Below are 22,239 nucleotides of genomic sequence, written 5' to 3'. Positions count from 1 at the left end.
AATTTGAAAGGAAAATGAAATTGAACTCTTATGCTATATCATGCTCCAAATAGTAGTTTATTTATTATTAAGTGGTCATTTATTTGCATTAATAAGAATAAAAACAACAAATGACTACTCGTGTGTCTTGTCACATTATTATGTTTATAGAGAGCACATGACTCAAACTTTCTTCCTAGCTCTTATGGAGCAATTGCAGCTGTACAATTTCCTGAGGGATTAAAAAGGTATTCTGATTCTGAAATGGCAACCAGTTCCCAGAGCAAACCTTGGTAGCAAAATGTTCTTCAAAATGCTATTTGATCTGATCAAAAACCTGCAAAGTATAAGTTATTGACAATGATATTAAACAGAGAAAAAGCACATCCTCACTCAGAAGCCCACTGAATGTGGATAAAATCGATGAATTGAGGAAATAATCAGCCGATATAACTTTTTGGGCTAAAAAACACCAAAGCAGTGACTCCTATTGCTTTTTTCTTTCCTGTTACATCACCGGCACGTGATGTGTCTCCCAGGAAAAGTCCTATCCTGTCCTCGGTCTCTTCTCCTGGAGTCATGTTTAAACAAAGTAACATTCATACATGAGTAGGTTTCCATGGCCACGAGGCCTCGGGATTATCAGAGGCATGCCCCACCATGGTTTGATGGGTAGGAAAAAGCCCCAAGGCATGGACAGATGCTCTTGTGCTAGTAGTGTAGCCTTGATGATGACCTTAAGGGCTAACACTTTGAGACTCCACGTCTAAAAGAAAATACAGAAAAAAATCACTTGACAGAAATGCTTAAGGCCTCACTTTAAATAGCTCTGTGGTGTTCCAAATGGGTTATTATTGGTTTGGGTCTGTGCTACACAGGACCCTCTTGAATGCAGTTTTTAGGAGTCAAGGGAACTGAGCCTCTGTCCTAAAGAAGACTTAAGATAGAATGTTTAGATTAATTTACAGAACATGTTTGTTCTGAGAATGGTAATGACAGTGATGGTGCTGTCTGTAGAGCAGCAGCTTCATCTGCTGGCACAGTGTGTTTGCCTCTGGTTCTAATCACTGCTCCGGCCTCTGGTTTGGCATGGGAGCGCATGAGCAGTCTCAACCCCTCACTCTGTCTAACCCTCGGGGCAGACACACACATTTAACTCCTGAGGTCAGCAAACCTGTTTTGTGCAATCACCTAGATTAATTATTCTTATTCGTTTTGCTTGTAATCCGTAAGGTCTCAAAATAACACCCATGGTTACCACAATAACAGCCATCGTGGTTTAGTTCTACAGCAAACACTCACTTGAGCAGCTACTTTGTCAGAGTACAACCATACTGTGCATTCATGCTGCAGACAGTGCAAGTCGTTTTCTATACAGCAACATACAGAAAAGTAAAGCAAAGTTTGTTACCTTGTTGTGTTGGAGGCGTGCAGCTCTTCATCCGACAGCTCGCTGTGGCTCCTTGTTAAAAAATACAACCACTGACAAATACTCTTTTTCCAAAATTAGATGCATTTTTGATAACAAATGATGCTAAACATGGCGACAAAAGCATTGTGTTTCTTATGGCTGCTTCCCAATTAAGGTCACCTCATGTGTCATTCATGTGTTTTCTTTATAGATTTCTAAATTTGTACTTGTGCATGAAACTGCAAAACATGGCTGATGTGAGGTGTGTAAAAAAAAAAAAAAACAGAACAAAGGGAGAAGAGCAGCATATATAGCCTCTTGATTGAGGAATTGATTGCACCTGGGGGGGGGGTCCTTTCCAGACAAGAGCGCTTGTTCTGTCCTCCCTGCCTCAGGTGTGATCATGTGATCTCTTGATGGGGACTTCTGACACTTAATCACTATCTGTAAATACACAAAATAGCTTTTATAGAAATACATGCTGAAAATAGTATTAAAAAATTAGTCTGCTTTCATGAAAACCTTAAGGATCGTAACCTAAAGCACAATATGCTGCTATGTATCTGTAAGTAATACATAATAAGTTGGAGATGATTATTCCATCTCACATTATATACTTGTGTTTATTTCATCTTTTATAATAACAGAAGCCATACATAGCCCTAAACTAAAAGAGGCTTTGCACATTTCTTGATCTAGGCAAATGTAAGCACAGCACTGTGTGGTCTTAAACAAGATGTAGGAGAATTCATTAGGATGTTGTATACACTGGCTGTGAGGCGGCCTGAAGGATTTGTCTCAGATTCATGGGGTCTGTATTCTCGGCTTAGAAAATGTGTGGGTTGTTTCTTTAGATACTTCTTGTTAAGATGCACCTTTTTCTAGCTTGTGCAGTGCAATATTTTAATAACCGATCCTAAAAAGAAATCTCACTGCTACATGTTTAAAATTGTCCTCAAAGCACTGGCAGATCCTGGTCCTCCATTATTTTCTCTCCGTCTCTTTTCTGTCATTGCATTGCTGGATGGCTACAGACTGTGTTGAGGTTTAGATCCAATAACAGTGCGAGCAAAATCCAATTTTTCCAAAACCAGACCTGTCAGTTGACATGGCAAGTGTGGTTGGGTGATTAAAGTTGCATTGGAACAAGCGTAACCGTAGGCGAGAACATATTGCTGCAAAAGGGCTCTTTTTTGTTCTCCAGTCAGTCACTGTTTCCTTCTTGGCTCCTGCAGCCATCTTGTGCCTTCTCATTATATTCTTTCCTCCCCCTCTCTGCATCTATTAAGTGTTTTGTAAAAAAAACTTGATTGCTCAGTTCCGTTTACATTCATTCACCATCTGCTGAATTTGGCCGCAATTGTGAATCAATTCTTAATGTTGGCAGCTTTGCATTTACTTGCTTTCTCTCCTCTCCTCTGTGCCTCCATTTCATCTTTTTTTGTGGTCTCTGGCATGTTATGATATCTCAACACTAAACAACACTAAACACAAAGAAAGACAGCTTACAGAGAAGCCGCAACCACCAATAATAAAGAAAGAGCCCAAATGTGTTTTCTCAATGAAAAAGCATTGACTGAGAGCAGCAAACAATGACAGCAACATACACTGGGATCATTCTATTATGTGTGAGGCAACATCAGTTTTACCTAAACATTGCTTTCTGAACTTTGTAAAACAAAATGTAGTCTAACAAATTAATTTATTAACATATTAAATTGTACACCAGCAACTTGGTGAAATAATCTTCAAAATTCATAGGAATAATTATTCAAGTGTAAACATTTTAAATTAAGCAAAAAAACTAGTCAAAACTTGAACAGGAATTAAAATTCCAGTATGTTATGTATATTGTATATACGTATAACTGAATTGAATAGTTGGGCCCCATTGACACTGATCCAGCTATTTCAGTCAGTATTGGCCTGATATCAGTATTAGTGTATCCCTACTAAAAAAAGGTTGTTCATTTACCTCTTGACTTCCACCAATAATCTGTCATTTGTACTGACATGTACGACACTATGTGTAGACTCACTGATGAATTTAGGCTGAACTCTGTATCAACTCTGACTCTGAGTATTGGCGTTTGATCAACCTTGGCCCTTCCTGAAGCCGGGGTCTTCGGTCAGCCCGCTTTGCCCCTTCAGGCGAGTACAGTGGCAGTGGAGTGATAGTGTCCATGGTGCAGTCAGATGAAAGTGAATGATGGCAGATGGATGCTATGAACTGACACTGAGTTATTACCAAGAAGTATAATAGCTTCGGAGATCCATGTCTCCTGTCACTCACGGCCATATATATATGAATGATGTCCTGTGGATTTGTCAGAAGAAACAGGGTCAGGGTCTGCCAACAACACATTTATTTATTTATTTTTTATTTATCTTGACTGGGTGTCCTTCAACCGGAAGGATCTGCTAAAACATCCTTGAACAACATGCTTAACTCCTGCCAGCAGAGTGTGAATTATCCCCTCAAAGCAACAAACAAACAGCTGTTAAAACGTGAAAATGTTGGATTCTCATGCACAGTTCAGGAAAGCGAGAAATGTTTCAGGACTAAATTATTTTTCTCTACATATTTTATGTCATATACTTAGATTCTGAGAATTTACTGTAGTTATGCACAAATTCAAACTCACTGTGATATCTTCTCCTTACATATAATTAAATATATGTAATTTTATACTGCTCAATCTGCAGACCAGTCAGGTAAACATATTGGTGTTGAAGTGAATTATTCATGTTGAGAGGGACTCAGTAGCAGATTATTAAAGGTCCATGTCAACATCTTAACCCAACTAAAAGAATAGTTGCTCTGTGCGTTGTGAGGGTGAACGTATGCATGTTATATAGCACAGACGTCCCCGCCTCTTCCTCCACACAAGCTCAGGCAAAGTCATCTTCTCAGCGTCCAGTCACTGTGATGGCAAGGATGTCTCTACTTATCTGGAGTAAACAAATTCAACTGCAGCTGGCAGTGGCATTTGGCGTCTGGGTGCTCTCCTTCCTGGCAGCATGAGTGTGTGTGTGTGTGTGTGAGTGTGTGGACGCAGCAACACAGAGGTTGGATTGTGAAGTCAATGGTTGCCCCTCTCAGATGTTTGATTTAAACAGCTCCGCTGCCGCTGGGCGAAAGCCACATTTTTATTACACAATGCTAATTAGTTTAGCAGGAAGTCATGCGTGTCTCTAAGTGATTGACTCATTGTCACACCCTAAATAGATGTACACGACTCATGATGCTCTAAGTGCTAATTTCACGCTAGCTACAGAAGTGGAATTTAAGCTATTTACTCGTTCAAAGTGAAACGTCAGGTGCTAATAATGGGAGGACTTTAATAGGACAGCGGTTATCAGTCAGTCACTCATTAGTATTGTTACTCTGTATTACATCCTCAGGGACCTGTTTGTGATTTATGTTCTATTAATACCTCACATTTAGTCTGTCATCTCTATGGTGAGCGTTGACATTGTCAGCCCTGACAAAGCAGAGGGGGATGAGTGCAGTTGGCAGGTCTCAGGTCTGCTTTGGCCTGAGACAATGAGCTTCACAGTAAAGCCAGGCTTCTGTATAATGCTCTTACGTCCCCCCTTCATCTCCTTCCCTCTGTCCCGCTTTACCTCACCTAACCCATTTGTCTTTTTCACCATGCACCCCCGGCGTCTCTCCTCTGAGGTCAATTCTAGCCGAGCCCAGAGACCCATTATTCATGGTCAGTCATAAATCACCAATCTAATCAGCTTCTGCACACATCAGCTGCCAGGGGAAGTACATCTGAGCACAAGAAATCAATCTCATCAATAAGTGAAGAAATTGTGTGCTTCTGTGTGTGTGCGTGTATAGTAATTGACCCCTTGTGTTGAAGTCTGTAAATCTTTCGCTATGTGGGGGGTTGTCCCTGTTGGCAGTTTCATATCACTGCTGCCTCTCTATGAAGTCCCCTATTGAATAAGAGCAAGATAATATGTGTTCATGGCCCCACTTAAACACAAAAGAAGTTATTTTTTAATTATTGTATTGCAGTTAGAGGTGTCACATCTGAAAAGAATGGTTTAAATTTTGAGTTTTTAAAAAATTGACGCAGAAAAAAAATGTACACACCTTCGTCCACACTCTGGCTCAGGTTTTCAAATATAGTTGTGTCTTCAGAGTTGTTCAGTGTAGCCGTGTCTTATCTCTTCTCTGTTTGCTTCTCAGTGGCTGCCATGGACACTCAAAACAGAGCTACTATGTACATAAACAACATTCCCAGTGCAAAGCTCCACATTCAGGCTTGTGAGACAGGACAAGGTAAAAGCGATACGTGAGTTATATGTAGATTTTCCGGAGGAATCCGGAGCTGAACTTGGATGCGTCTGAGCTTCTTTACACCACATTCCATGAAATTCCAGATACAGTGTTCAGCATAGAACAGAAACATATTTTGGTAGAAGAGGGGGCACCCAGAGTTGAACTGGGGACCTCTTGATCTGCAGTCAAATGCTCTACCACTGAGCTATACCCCCTCCTACAAAGTTGTTCTCATAGAAAAACATCTCTCTTTGGTTTGCCTGCATGGTCATAACCTAGAGTGGTTGTTTCCCACCTGGGGCTTGGGACACCGCCAAGGGGTCACATGTTGAATCGGAGGGTTTTTTTTTTAACAACCAGCTCTCATTGTGAATATTCAGCATATATTTGTCTCATGTCATTGACTGAATATCTTTACTACTATTTCAGAATTATGTCAGACAAATCAAGTAATTGATAGTCAAAGAAGAAAATAGAAAATAATTGATAGTTTATCACTAAAGAAAATAAACATTAGTTCAAGATGTACATTATAGTAATCAAGGTTAAATATGCTCTCTGATAGAATAAAAAAACTGTATATTATATAGCTGGTTACTGGCCTAGAGGCATCATACTGTATGAACCATTACTCTCATCCAGTGGTATGTGATGTGTCCCTATGGTCCCTGGTGGATGATGATGAGGAAGAGGAAGTGGAGGTTTTGGAGAGGGGGATGGGGACAGTAGAGAACACAGAACAGTAGAGAGAGCAGAATAAGGGAGGTTAGCAGAAGGGTGAGGGTGTGCTGGGATTTGTGGGGGCGGGTAGCAAGGGCCCATAGGGAGGGAGGTGGGGGATGGTGAGGAAGGATGCCGAGTACCCCTGCTTTCTGATATTATAATACCTCTATACTGTGAGCTGGCTTGCGAGCGAGCTCCATTTTCTGCCCTATAAATGGGGGTGTTGCATGAGAGCATTGTCTCTGCACAGAGCTCAGTGCCATGGGCTGAAACAGGCCACTCCATTCATGCACTCTCTCCGATTTGTCTCATTAGACTGTGGGCGCCATGCGTGTTTAGTTTGCTTTGTGTGTTTAGGTGTACATGCATGCCTGTTTGTTTCTACAGAGTGTGAGAATTGATTGCTTCGCTTGCAGGGTTTTCCTCTGTAACATATGTGTGTGTGTCAGGCGTAGGTCAGCATCTGTATCCATTGTCGTTTTCTTTTTTTCCGTGTGTCGTGGACAGACGATGACAAAGGATAAGACCTCATATTAGGGAAGAAGGGAGGGGACTACTCTCTTCAAATTCAAGTCAAGATTTTCCTGCCCTCAAGCAAGTTGTGAAATCGACACACGCTTTGATGGCCACGTAATCCTCGCGTTCGCCTCATTCAAAAGCAGCTCCAGACCCTTTACTTTAGAGCCCGCTCCAAATTATTGACCCTAAACCGTGGTTTTTGTTTTCAGTTCATACAAATGTCGAATTGCAACTTGCAGAGGGGGAATGAGTGTGTTTGCAACGCACCATCAGACCTCCCCTCGGAGTCATCTCGTCACCATTCTGCTCTTTGTATCTATCAGTCTTTCAGACAGCAGAATGGCCCTACAGTGTAGACTGAGGCTGAAAGCTGCAGCTGCTGCACACACTGAGCAGAGGCAAGGGACAGCACTCCCCCTGCTCCTCTACACACACACACACACACACACACACACACACACACACACACACACACACACATACAGAGAGAGAGAGTGAGAGAGCTGCTCCTCCCTGTTTGTCTGATGTTTTGCTTTGCTTTAATAGCAAGACTGATGCCATTTAAATCTTCCGCTTCAATTCACTCAATGCAAATCCAGCTGCATAAGTGGGTTACAAACACATAGACGAGGACAGTGAAGGCAGCAGGCCCATACAGCCAGTTAATTTATTCTAATGTCAGGTTTAACTGATACATTAGCAGAGCGTAAAAGATCTGCCATTATAATAAAAATAATAATAATTGCAATATTTTACATTAAATTTACATGATTGATTTCAAAAGTAATGTGCACCCATTTTTTTTTCAGAATTTCAATTAACAGATCACATTTCATAATTCACATGACCGTGATGCATTTACATCCACTGGGTTGTTTGTTACTAATGATATGATGATTACTTTTTTAATGCATTTCAACTATTATCCTGTTTATTCCACTACATTTATTTGACAGCTGTTGTTAATATTACATTTTTACTTAATATTCACAGCTTATAAAATCACGTATTGTCAAAGATTAAATGACTCAACAAAAGAAGAGATATTTATGTGTTTGAAGATCTAGTATTGTATGACTTAAGATCAAGGTGTTGCGTATCATTTAATATTTTTGTCCTAGCTTGCTTAGATTGATAAAACAATAACTGCTGTCTGCTGTTTGCTTATATGTATATTTCTTTTACTGTTACTTATCACAGTGTCATTTAAATTTGTTTTCTCACATGTGTAACAATGTACACAAACCTCCTTTGGGGGTGGAGTTAAACATAACGATACAATGACATAATATACGTTATATACTATATGTTATGTGTTATTTAATCATGAATTATGAGCACTTTTAGACAGCAGAGTTGCTACTTGTAAGTAAGTATTTTCACATTTTGTTATTGCTACTTTTAGGTGTGTAAGGTGCATTTAGGTGAGTTTTTACACCACTAATAATGTAATAATGTTAAATAATTTTTCATATATGTGTAAATTAGCAGTGTCATAAGACACAAACCACAACTTAATGCCTTCTTGCTCTTTAGTCATCAAGTTTAGTTTCATATAAACCAAACATTCTGTTATGCACACATACATGAGCTAAATCCAACTTACTCTCCAATTCCCATTCCCCATTTAGCAACACGAACAGATACAGTAGATGCATTTTGGAACCAGCTGTGGTATTTGGGATGTTATTTAAGGAAACCTTACTCTCCTTCATCCGTCTCCCCTCTGTCTGGCTTTTCAGCTCCTGCGGTATTAAAGATATGCTGCTGTGAATTAAGTATTTTATAATCCCGTATGTGCTGTACAGCCTCTCTGGCGAAGACTCATCAAGGTGAAAGTGCTGTGTGATTTGTTGGATATTATTAGCATGGTAATAGGATCTTAGAAGACACGGAAAGAGAGGGAGCAGCACACGCTGTGCATCCAGGTGTGTGATATTTAGCAGCAGCAGCCGCCCCAGGAACAGATCTGTCAGACAAGGGAACACACACTGTAATGAAAGAGTGGCCACTTCCCTGAAGAATGGGAATGATATGAATAAAAATAACACACATGTACAGTAGTGTGTGAGCACACAGTCAGAGGTTTAAATAAACACACACACACACACTCCCTCTGCCCTCTAAACCTGTCACCAAAGGCAAAGGTGCTCTGCACATGCAGCTCACATGTAGATATCCACGATGCGCTCCATCGCTGCCTGAAGGTGCAACAGGAAACTTCTCGTTCTGAATCACTCTCAGCCTGACTCACACACACACACACACACACACACACACACACACACACACACACACACACACACATATACACAAACAAAACCACAGAGCTTTTTTCCCTCGGGAGCGATTTGCTTTACGAATGCCCTTTAACTTGGTTACTGGGACAATTTTTTTTAACCTCTAATTCATCATGTATTATACACAAGTCAATACACACACAAACTTCCTTCATTCACACAGATTTCAGACTCCTCCTCTTTCCTCTTCCAGCCCTCCCTCCCTCCCTCCCTCAGCTCCTTCCCTCTGTCCTACTCTTCCTCCTTCCTTCTCTAATGAGACTCTGAGCGTGCAGGTGAGCCTGAGCCTGAGGAGATGACCGTCTCCACCAGTGCGCATGTGTGTCTTGGCATGTGTGATTATGGATGATAATGTACACACATGCTCACGGAGAAGCCCGGCCAACCGTTCACTTCACGTTAACTCATCTCCTTGCCACTAATTAGAGATGAGAATCTTAAAAGCTGATGAGTTAAAGACTTTTTATTGCAAAGTATGGAATGAATCATAGTCCTTCTCCATCCTAATTGCAGTGATGGTGATCATCTTTGAGGTGCATGTGCAGCCATCTGTTTTGCATTGATTTTTTGGGGGGATTCAGCAGTAAATGTTCAGAAAATAAATTAAATGCACAAACAACAAAAGACTTATTACAAAGTATTATCAATTCTGTCAAAGAAACTGACCAAAATACTGATGAGGAGGCATCCAGCCTTGAACTGGAAACCTCTTGATTTGCAGTCAAATGCTCGTGATGCATGCACAGTGTGCAAGTAAATTCCACCAGACCACTGTGTACATTGGTAAAGGCAAGGGAGCACCCAGAGTTGAACTGGGGACCTGTTGATCTGCAGTCAAACGCTCTACCACTGAGCTATACTCCCTGAGTTGAGGTCAACATATTATTTGATCTATAATGTTGACCTTCACCTACATACCCCCGACTCAGACCAGCAACAAAAAGACATACTGAGTCGAGGAGGAATCACCTTCCCTCTCAATCACAGATTTATTAAGTTTATGGGTTCACTCATGTCATTCATGTTTGTGTTGGATAATGAACGTTTGCTTAGACACTGTAGCCTCCAATTATTCTATTAAAATTTAATGTATTCATAAAATGAACAAGGGTTTAATATTCCCAAGGACTTATGCAGTAAAGGTTAACATTAAGTGGAAGTCTTTATTTTAACCATACAGTGAACTCACACCTGAACAACTGATACTCTTTTTTATTGCCTTGTTAAGTAATCAAGTCTAATCTCATAACAAATATACTGATGAGTAGATACATTTTTGAAAATATCCACATCAGATTCGTTACTGTAGATGTGAGCTTGATCCAAATAGCATGAACAAAAATGACCCTATTACCAAAGCCTGAGTAAACAGAAGTAGTTTGCTGTTTTCCTCTGGTGAGTATTAATATGTTCTCAGCAGGAGGATTTTCCATAAACTGCATGACATGGTTGGTTGGTTTGTTAGTTTGTTAGTGTGCAACATTATTTGTAGCATGCACTGTTTATGGTATGTTATCTTAAGACCTTATATCCATTAACCCAACTATCCATCAACCTATAGATTAAGGCAATATATAAACAACCACATGTGTCTATTCATATGGTTTTATCTGTGTTTGTAGATCAAGAGGCCCTCACTTAAGATCTGGTACCCTGTGGAAATGTTATATGTGCACATGTATAATGCTTTATTGCAGCCTGATGATCACTGTCGGTTGTCCCTCATGTAGAGGCTGGAATTTCTCAAATGAAACTAGCAGGAAGTCCAGGCGTTTGGATTGAGAACCCCTGGCATATAATACAGAACATTATGTAAGATCGTAAACACAGGTGTCAAACTTTGTACTCGACGTTCTGAAAATCTACAGGTTTCCGTTCCAGCCAGACACCACACTGCAGGTGATTGTAATATATCAATGCCTCTGGCCGAAGCACTAATCAGTAGCTGCGATTACACCGTACTAAATCAAATTATAGGAAACATGCCGTTTTGCTTGCAGTGAGCACTTTGCATCGATATTGATTCACTGAAGCAGTTTTGTACCTCGACAACAGTCTGTGCACACACTCCTGCAATTAAACGGAAGAAAATCTATAAAAGTGTAAACTGTTTATTTTTGCCTTACAGACGGCCCATTGAGTTGTCTGATGGATTTATGCTGGCTTCCACACCATGTTTACACCTAGAGGGTATACAGTATGTGGGATCATAGTATTGAATAGGGGACAATTGAACTACACCTCCTCATTCAGACTCTTATCAGATCTTTGATAATATCTCTAGAAAAGTATATATGCTTCGGTGTCAGACGCAGAGGGGCAAGTGAGTGAGGACACGCTGATTATAGATAAAGTCACTAAAACGTTTACAGCCTATTTAACTTCCCAGAATTATCATTATTATTCTGACAAATAACTGATCTGCTTCTTCATGACTGTATATTATCTGTTTACTGAGCTGAGAACAACATATTTACTATGCTTTGGATAATTAATGCTGGTTATTTGTAAATAAACAAAGCAACTGAATTATGGCAATTATTTGCACCCAGGATATCAATCAAGATATGTAACCTTGAAACAATGACCTCTTGACCAGTAGTCAAATATTCTACCACTGTATGCTCTGATCCTCACAGTGACATTTCTATACTTTTACATACTTGGCTTCAATCCTTCAACAAATACAAGCTGTTTTGCATTTAATGAACTTACTGAACCTACAATACTTTCTCACTGAGTCTGCTCACACTTTGATTTTGGATGCACTGACACAAAAAAAAAATCTGTACTATCACTTTGTAAACAAGGGAGACAACTATAGCTACAACTAGAGAGGATACAAGATACCCCCTGACCCGCTGTCCAATGACTGGCCAAACATTGGGATGTAATAAGGCTGAATGGTGTCCAAACATTCATTCCAATGGAAGCTGCTCACCCAATCCAAACAACAAGAAAGTCTCTTGCTCCCTGGTTGTTCTCGCCATGCTGGGGAGTGGACCCACATGATGTCTTTCTTTGGCATTATAAACAACACACATATAATATATTAAAACACTGCTTCTCACTGTTTATCCTGAATTAATCCCACAGCTACATAGTTTAACAAAGCGATCAGTAGGCTCCAACTAACTTGTTATCTATGTCATTTTATGTCTTTTGCCACTTTAATATTTACGCCTGTAAATTATTCTGACTGTCTTCATTTTAGTATGTTCAGTCTGTTGCTAGTCCAGTCTGTTACATTCAGCTCAGAGCAAATCTAGATTAAACAAACACTATACATAAGGTCAATAGCTCAACATCTATTTTTAATAACACATTTGTCAGATTGTGATTCTTTCCGTGGTCTGTGTGTTCTTTTCATAGGATTTTAATGAGTTAGTGACGTGCTCTGTATCACGGCTGAGCTTTGTCACCATTAAAATGGAGCAGAGCTACGATGCTTAAAGCTGCTAAATCAATCAGCGACAATGGTGATTCAGTTCAGCTGAATAGGCATATTGGTACAGGACAGAGCACCGAATGGTTTACATGAACTTTATAGCAGGGGAGGAAGTGTTGAAAAATGTGTCACTTTTATTGGTTGGAGCTAAATCAGTCCTTGGAAACTTCACCATCAGGAAGTTGTCATTCAAACTCACCTTCCTGGTGGTAAACTTGAAATTACTGTTTTGTTCAGGACTATGTTGTCATCTTTACAAATGCACTCTTTCCCAAGAGTTTAAACTTTTCCATGAAATCTCCATTTCACAATGACACTGCTGCGTCTGGCTTAATGCACATTAATAGCTACCCGTCAGTCTACTACTTGGAAAAAGATACATTGCAGTAATCGCTTGACTGGAACTGTCTTGGGGAAAGCATTTAAATGACAAGACGTCTGACGAATGTGTCACTCAAGCCTCTTCTTAACAGCGCTTTGATGTTTACATGGATGATCCACTTTCAAATGAGCCAAATTAGTTTGGTTTATGCAGACAGGCTGAAGGATTATGGGAGTTGAGAAACAAAAATCTGCTCAATCCATCTATGAGCAGTCTGATTAATGACATGCTGGTAAACATATTTTTAAAGGCTGTTTACACGCACTCAAAATATCAAATATATCAGGCATAACATTGAAGGAGTGTTGAGAAGTTGTTTCAAATGTCAAGCAGAGCTCTTTAAATGAGAGGTTTATTTGCAAAATAATCTGACATGATCCGCATGCTGTCAAACTGCATGTATTACTATGTATGTATTCTGTGTGTAACCTAATGACACACACATAATTTAAATACTGTTTTATGTAGTCGTATGGTATGCATGATGAGCAGAAACAGATTTATGAGGGCCAGTAGAGTCATACTCATGGAGGATAACGTACCACAGTTAATATTACCATCCATTGAGGTTAATTAGAAAGAGTAAAAATCAGTTGATATAGCACTCGGACATATCCAAATGAGTATTCAATTCTTTTCTCTTTTTTTACCCTTTTAATTGTAATCTTGGAGCCACCAGGCTACACACATTTACTGGTTTAGAATAATTCAGTGACATCTGATCAGTCTTAGCTGTTTGTGATGAAAGAAGCAGTTCAGTTTGAATTACAGTGTCAGTGAGAGTCAACCGATTGGCGCCACATCATTAACTCTGATGTAATATATCATCTCTGTAAGGAAGCCAGCAGATTATCCCATGTGTACACCAAGCACAGTTAACAGACATCTCATATCTTGTGCTGCACTGAAGACAAAAGAGATCAGAGTTGTCACAGCTCTGAAATGTCTGTCTGACTGTAGCATTCATGTAGGGTAGTTGTGTTATCAGCAGCTAAAACCATAAAGTATATGCTATAAATTGACTGTCATATAATTGAACCTGTAAGAAAAGCAGCATACTTAACCCCTATATCGTGACAGGAAGTTAAACAATGCAATCAAATGCAACATCAGACGTCTATAAAACACAAAAATAAAAAAAATCTGTCTTAATATTTCATACTTTTCCAAAATCTTTCTAGAGCTTTTTCACCACCACTCATGTTTTTATTTTATTTTTCCTACAACTGTGAGCTGCGACGCCATTTCCTTTGTACATTGCTACAATATAGTACTATATGTACTATATAGCTGTTTGCAGTTTCTATTACATGCAGAAAACCTGCTTAGCAGTAATCTGAATTTGAACAGAACGGTCAATTGAGTCATGCAATATTGAAAACACCACAGGCAATAGTTACATATGTCAAAAAGGGGGCAACCAGATTTGAACTGGTGACCTCTTGATCTGCAGTCAAATGCTCTACCACTGAGCTATACCCCCTTGTGTCAAGTATGTGCACTGACAGCAACCTACACTTGTTCCACTTTATGTCTGCAAAAAAATAAATTAATAAATAATATCTATTCGATTGCTGGCTGAGTCTGAAAGATGACCTCGAAACACACACACCGATAGAAAAGTGGCTTACATAGCGATTTAGTGTGCATTATTCACAAGGTATAGGTTGAAGACAGGAGGCACCCAGGCCAAAACTGAGCTGGGGAGCGCTGTACTATGATTAACTATGAATAGTACCTGTGTCATAACCATATGCATCAAAATCAACAACACATCTGCAGTCTTCTATAAAATAAATCTGTATGACTGAAGAAATGCTCTATAAAATATTCACATCAAATGGAGATGAGGATGTCAAATTATTCAAGGTTATTACCAAGATGAAAAAAATATACCTATTTCACCACTTATCTCCACATTCATCAAAACAAAATGGCAAAATGCCAAAAGCTGTACATTAAAGAAAAACATATTTAGCAGAAGCTGTAGACTGTGAGCGGCACAATGTGAATTTAAAGAGGATTTATAGCCTGTGATTTCTCAGCACATGATCTGTGAAACGTGGTGATAGCAATTGGTCGGCTCAGAGGAAAGAGATAAGGAAAGAAGCTGAGATAGCGTGCAGTACTAATTTGAGCAACCACCGCTGGTGAGTGGATTTGGACAATATCAAACGAACAACTCTTATTGTTCGTAGCATTGCATGATTATAGGTCTATGTGGGAGCTTTAGGGAGGGAGCAGCGTGAAGGAGAGAGGAGGCCGTGCAGAGGCTGAAAGTGATGAGGAGGATTATGACCAAACGTCCATATATCTGCAAGCAGAAACTGCAGTCTGGGCAGTGGACATCAAACATGAAGATGGACCAGGGTCAGCAGATTATGTGGATGTTTCCTAGCTTATATTTAAAGTTTTTTAAGACGTGTACAACAACTTTCTGTGTCTACTAGTTGTTAGGGTTTTTTTTTTATAGTTGGCAGCTCACTGGCCTTCTTAGTACCCAAAAATCTTCTGGCATTCATAACATGCAGCATGTTGGGCATCAATTATTTGTCGTACACATTGGACTTGGTATGAAGCTCTTGGCCAGTGGTCTGACTAATACTAGAAATTAAAGCTAGGGTTGGTAATCGTCTTTATTTCTCATTACATGCTGACAACAATCAATAAATCAAATGCTCTGACAAAACTACATCTTCAAAGTCTTCCATAAACTGTGAGTGCTAACAATGGGAATGATTATTCCTTATGTTCATTTGAATTAATTGGTGAAGTGGCTTTGGAGGGAGGGCTGAATGGACGGGTTGTCAGTGTTGCCAACTTGGCAAATTTCTTGACACATTTACATAAAACCAAATTTTGTGTCAATCCAGTAGTTTTAGAGGCATTCTACTTAAATCCACAAAAGTAAATAAGGTAATATAGAGAAAAAGTCAGGGGGTCACCAAAGTCATTAGAATACATTGTTGGGGAATTCTGTACAAAATATCAAAAACAATTCAACCAAATGTGGTTGAGATATTTCTGTCTAGACTGAAGTGGAGGACGGACTGACCGACTTACAGGCTGATATGCCAGTAGAGCCATGTTGCAACTACAAACATACAGTATATTGCAATGACCAACACGTTGAAACACACACACTGAAAGCCCCATCCTGTTGCTCTTGGTGGCCAGAGGTCTCACAACGTCAGCGAGTTGAGAATATTTACTTCCAAAACCACGTACTTCCCCTTCCACCCTATCACTGTCTGTCAGTCCCCACTACCACCTCCTCATCCCCATCATCACCACACATACAAACACACACACATCCCCACCCCCAACCATGACCCATTTTGAAAGGGGATGAGGGGGTAAGTGAGGACCATTTTGAGTACCACGGGGGAGAGGCAAGATGCTCTGCCTCCCTCATTCCTCTCTCTTTCAGGAAGAGCTCACACTTGGTTAAGCACACACACTGAGGCTCTTCATGAGAGAACGGCCGCAGAGCTGCGTGATTTGTTTTGAGTTTTTTTGTTGTTGTCTGGATGCCGTTGATGATTTTAGGTCAGTGCTGTTTGATGTCAGCCGAGGTTAAGGGGGATGTAAAGGAAGCTAAGTAACACGGGGGGACAGAGATGAGGGGCCTCAGGTTGAGAGACAAAGGACACAGTACCTGATATCTGGGAGAGAAGGAGTAAGTATGCTGCTTCATCACTATACTTTGCTGCTTGTTTGTTGCCTATATCTGCTCTCTATGTTTGGATTTAATCATTTGAAAGTGACTTAAAGTAAAGACAAAGGGAATAATCTTTCATTTGTAACTGATCAGTTCAGGAAGCAAGACCTCCTGACCAAAGGATGAATATTTACCAGGTCTGGCGACGTCTTCCTCAACTTGTTCATACTCTTTTGAACTTAATATCACTAAAAAGATAATTTTGTACGTGTTCTTTATCTACATGAAGCTGAAGGAAACGCACAGATGCATACAGAGTGTCTGCTCATGCCTCGGAGATTCCTCCTGTAACATATGGAACCGGTTTGCCGTTGCGTTTCTCCCCTTCGGACACTGTTAATGAGGGAATTTTTAGTTTCCCACGAATACTGAGAGAGAAACGCTCCTTCCGAACCCGCCTCTCTCGTGCAAAATGAAAAGGAAGAGCTCATTCATCCATTTCAGCAAAGACTTCCTCATCTCAAGATTCTCTCACGTTCGTCCTCAATGATCAGCAGTTTCTATTTTTGTCCCTCACTAGTGAGTACTACTCAAACCTTTGGAATTTATAACTTATTTGCGTGTCATGTCTGCTTGCATTGACCACTCTGCAAGTAAGTTTCATGTCTGTGTTTTTCATGTGTGTCTGTGTAAATACCAGTAACCTTCTTACTAGCAAAACCAGTAACCTTCTGTGTGCGTGAACTCAACTTAGTGAAAAGACACTCTCAGTATGGCTGTTTTTAATCACTTCAGGGACTTTTTTTTAAGAAAAAGTTGCTGCAGAAAAAAAGAGACAACCAGAAAAGTTGATAAGAAATCCATATTTAGCAATGCCCGATTTTTTCGGTGATTTGAATATAACTGTGTGCCAACAAAGGAGCTTATCCAGCCTTCAGAACAGGAGAAGGGAAGTAAGAACCCCTGCTTTTTAAGCTGAGCATTTGCGTGAGTGGTTATCTCAAATCAAATAACGAAATCACGAGCAGAGGCTGGTGCCTTTTTGATGTGACATTAGTTTGTTGGTTTTGTATGAGATCTTAACTCACATAGGATCATCCAGGAGGTTATCATGGACAGATGTCTGGCCAGCTACTGTGTGAGCAGATTAGTTAGATCTGTGCAGTCTGTGTGGGACAAGGTGGAGGTTTGGAGGGGCGTCAGTGAAGCCCGGGGATGCCGCTGGCAGAACAGAGGGAGAGGGCACTGTGGCAATGACCCTCGAATAAGTACAGTAAGAGGAATGTTAGTCCCAGAACACGCTCAGAGGTCCCAGACCATCGTCTCATAGCCCTTGATGCTTTCATTTGGGTCTTTTGTTCAAAGGAAGTATTTGTGTTCTGGTGACTCTATTGTGGAATTAATGAGACAGACACTGAAATCATCCGTGTATTTGTCATTGGATTGGGGTTACCCTGATATCTGAATATTAATAAATGTATGTTTTTGATGGCTATGTTTGAAAAGAGGCTCACAAACTCTTGTCTACATGTGGCTCTTTACAATAGACATAATTGTGCCAAAAATTCTAATCTCATAGAAATGAATAATTAGCTACCCTGTCCATTTTTCAGAATAAATGTTTCTTTTTATGTGATTAAGCTTTAGAAATCCAGCACATTAAATCTCAGCTCACACTGCACTGCATTATTGTCAGTAGTGGAGACAGCTTCACACTCTGCCGCCACCAGTTTGAGACAGGCTTTGGTGTGTCTGGATTCCTCTAACATAATGTAAAATGGGGCTTCAAATAGGGAGAAAGATATTTGTGAAGCAAATTAAAGCATTAACTCAACTTTGTGTCGCTACTGGCCAAAAGGTTCTACTATGCAATAACGAGTATTTAATATATTCAGCAATAAGTTATTCAGTAAGTTTGAATAGAAAAGGTTTGAGAATATGCTGGGGGTTATTTTGGAGTGGATAAATACATTTAAATGTTGTATATTACTTAAATGAATGTGTTAATAAATCAGTTTACTGACTTAATCTATTATATATTTGAAAATAAATATTTATAGTTTTTCTTGAATTAAATCCGACACTTTCCCACTGTTTCAGAAGGACATTTCTATGAGATTGGTATCTCTCATTTTAGCACATTTGACAGAAATGACATTTCAGATGTATCCTATACATTATTCTAAAGAGTGAATAATAATGCCATTGTTGCTTGCTATAGTGGTGTGCATAATGATAGTGTTTTAATACTCATATCCACAACTCCTTTTACTTTTTACAATCACTTTAAAAACATTAAGAGAGCGATAATAAATTAGCATGATGATGAAGAAGGAAATGTTAATCCCCAAGGCTGTATTCACATTCATGCTCTGCAGGAGGAAAGTATATGTGGGAGTTGTGAGCTCGCTGATGGATAGCGGCTGTCTATGGATGAGTACGCCCTGAGAATAGCAGTGACAAATGAATATGAATAAAAAGAACTTGGAAATTCTCCAACACCTCCAATAACTAATATCCTTACATTCACTCATTAATGCCTTTTTTTCTTATCATTCATTTACAGTATGTTCATTATTTTAACAGCCTGTGGCCTAGGTTTATTAATATGAATGTGACTCTCTGTGAGTATTGCTAAAAAAAAAAACTAAAACCCTGAAATGTATCCAGATAATATCAAAGGTTTTCTGTTTTTACTGGCTAGATTAAATGTCATGTTAATGCTTGAATAAACCGCTGTGTCTACATGTTAGTATTTGTCAAATTCAAAAGACATTAATTGATGGTGTTGAAATGTGAAATAGAGAAACCATGAACATGCATCTTCACCTGTTGCTGCACAGGACTCCCCTCGATGATACATGCGTCTCCCTGTTACACAATTACAACTCTCATTCACCTGCAGTGGCCTCCTGCACGGGTCAGGGTTTGTCCCGTCATGGGCTAATTTCCCAGGTGTCCCTCCCAAAGCCGGGGGCCTTCCAGCTGGAGTGCTGTGTCCACATGACGAGTCAGTACTGAGAAAGAGGAGCACCTCATCTAACCCCAAAGCAGAGTTCCTCATAGTCGCGGTCTGTTCGTGTGCAGGGACATTGTAGCTCTACTCCACATGCTTTTTGAGGCTGTGTCTGCATGTGTGTGTGTGTGTGTGTGTGTGTGTGTGTGTGTGTGTGTGTGTGTGTAATATATCTTGATGTGATTCTCTGTGGCTCATGAGGGATGAAAGCCAGTGACTGAGGGGATCCCTCCAGCGGCACAGACTGTATTTGTAACTGACTGGTTGAATCTGCACGTGAGGTCACAATGTGGAGCGTTCACCCCTTAGGAACTGATCTGTGTTGACCTTTGACCTTGTACTGTTCTGGAAGGGCTATGATCCACTGTATATCAGGGACTTTGCTGTATCAAAGAGACTGATAGTTTGATGACCCATCATGACCTTTAGGGCTGATGACTATAGAGCCATTGACCCTGAGTGTTATTCCCTTTAAATGTAGTCCCCTATTATATAAAATCACAGTGGGATTTCCCAGAAGAGGGTTATCCTGGTTTCCTTTTCTGACTTTAGAACCAAAGTCATTTTGATGTTTTCCTGTGTGACATGATTTCCACCAATTTGCTGTTCATAGTTCATATCAGAGTAACAGACAGAAAGCCTGCCTGCTGGGTCTCTGCGGTGCTATTTGGGAGGCTGACTCACGCCAGTAACTTAATGCACAGAGTCAGCTTCTTACCCCTAACTGCCCCACTAGCTCCTGCAGACGTAAATTGGATGAGAAAGCAAATGCCAGGTTATATGTGGCTTAGGTAGCAAAAGTATTAAGCGGCGGCCCAGGCAGCCGTGTGCCTGGGCTGGACCGTCTCTCCTGGTCAGGAGGGAGCGTGGCAGTTCCTGCTGCACAAACTACCTAAGAACTCCACAAAGTAAATTCAAGGTTTTATCAAAGGACACACTGAAGTTCCTCCATCATGTGAAGTTTCCAGGATTGTTTTCAGCTGGGTCTTCAGCTACAAATGGGCATTAAATATAAGTCCCTTTTACATCGCCCCCAAATATGACTGCTTTGAAAACTATTTGGGTATAAACATCAACAGTTGGAACATATAGACAAAATATATCTGTCATAACCAATAAACTATATAACAAATACACTAAAAAGACAAATCATTCAGAAAGGAAAAGTATGAAAAACATGCTCTAATAATAAAACATCTTGCCCTAAAACATGCAGCATTGAAAACTTTACCGTTATATTTAATCAAAGCAGTTTATGCTAATACAATATTCTATCATACTTGCCAGAATCTGGTTATTACTATCTAAAGAACGACTGTGCAGCACAGTAAGACTTATGTAAATAAATGCAATGATGTAATGCTGGAAAACTCAGACAGAGCGCATCCATGGAAGGACATTGCTATAAATCCGTGTGCTTGTGGCAGCCTAACGCTCTGCCCTGCCAATTGCTGCTTACTCATACATGTCGGTCACAGGCACTCTCAGTTAGCACCCTCACAAGGACTCCCCTTCGTCTCTACTGTGCTCAGTTATGGCCTCTTACTGTATGTGGGTGCATACAAAGGATTCCTGGCATCTACCTCCTGTGGCCCAAGCATGTCCTTATATGGTCAGACTGATCAATAAGACACATGTTTCAAGTCTTCTTCAAAACAGTCCCGCCCTCTCTGCTCCTACTGGAGACACAAAGCAGAGGGCTGGGAGCTCCTGCTCTGTTCCTCCAGCTATATTTCCCCTCTCGCTGCAGCTACAGCTCGCCCCGACTAAGCTCTCAACCTGCCTGGTAAGGATATTGTGCCTTGAAGCTCTTTAAACCCCAAACTAAGCTAGTATTCATCATTGGATTTTCCTCTCAGTCTAGCTGACAATAAGCCATGCGCTATTGCGGCTTCATAAAGGGAAAAGTTCAGTGGAGGTGTCATACTCATCCCCCAAAGCTGCCCAGAGGGACAGCAGCTTTTTTGGGTTCAGCTCCACTGCCTGAGCTAATGTGGGTCTGCTTCCCGAATCCCCGCTCCAATGGTTTGAGCCCCGGCCACCTGCTGATTCTGCTGGTTTGGATGGACTGCCTGGAGCCGAGACCTAACCTACATAGGCAACATGTCCCTCTTCTTGCACACACACACATGCATCTAAGCACTGCACAATGCTATTTACCTATCAACCAGAGCATACCAGTCAAGTTAATACAATCCTGAAAACTGCACCTCACACAGAAGAAGGCTCACTAAGAGGATTTATTCTTCAAAAGGAGATAGTCTGTTAAATAAAATGAGTGTGTATTTGGCGATAGCAAGTTCCCTATTTGGATTATTTCGCTTCCTTCTCAGTGCTGCTTGATGGTATTTTTTAATACCAATATCCTCTTTCCTCCCCGTTTGGTCCTCTAATTCCCTTAAACGCCTAAACTTGTCAGCAACCTCTCTGTGGTACTGAGCTCCAAATTCTGTGTGTGTGCATTAGTGCTACAAACAGCAACATGTCAAATTAAGGATATATTG

The 22,239-nt window shown here is 40.3% G+C and overlaps 1 protein-coding gene across 2 annotated transcripts in view; it reads left to right on the top strand.

The window, feature by feature from the left end:
• The window catches only part of gjc1 (gap junction protein gamma 1), a 32,928-nt gene that overhangs the window by 8,946 nt on the left and 1,743 nt on the right, over positions 1-22,239 (top strand). The gene's annotated exons all lie outside the window — the stretch shown is intronic.

Source organism: Eutrigla gurnardus (assembly GCF_963514095.1).
Source record: "Eutrigla gurnardus genome assembly, chromosome: 20".
In the NCBI taxonomy this organism is placed as follows: Eukaryota; Metazoa; Chordata; class Actinopteri; order Perciformes; family Triglidae; genus Eutrigla; species Eutrigla gurnardus.
The sequence above is the reverse complement of the archived record's forward strand: the minus strand, read 5'-3'. Positions and strand labels throughout refer to the sequence as shown.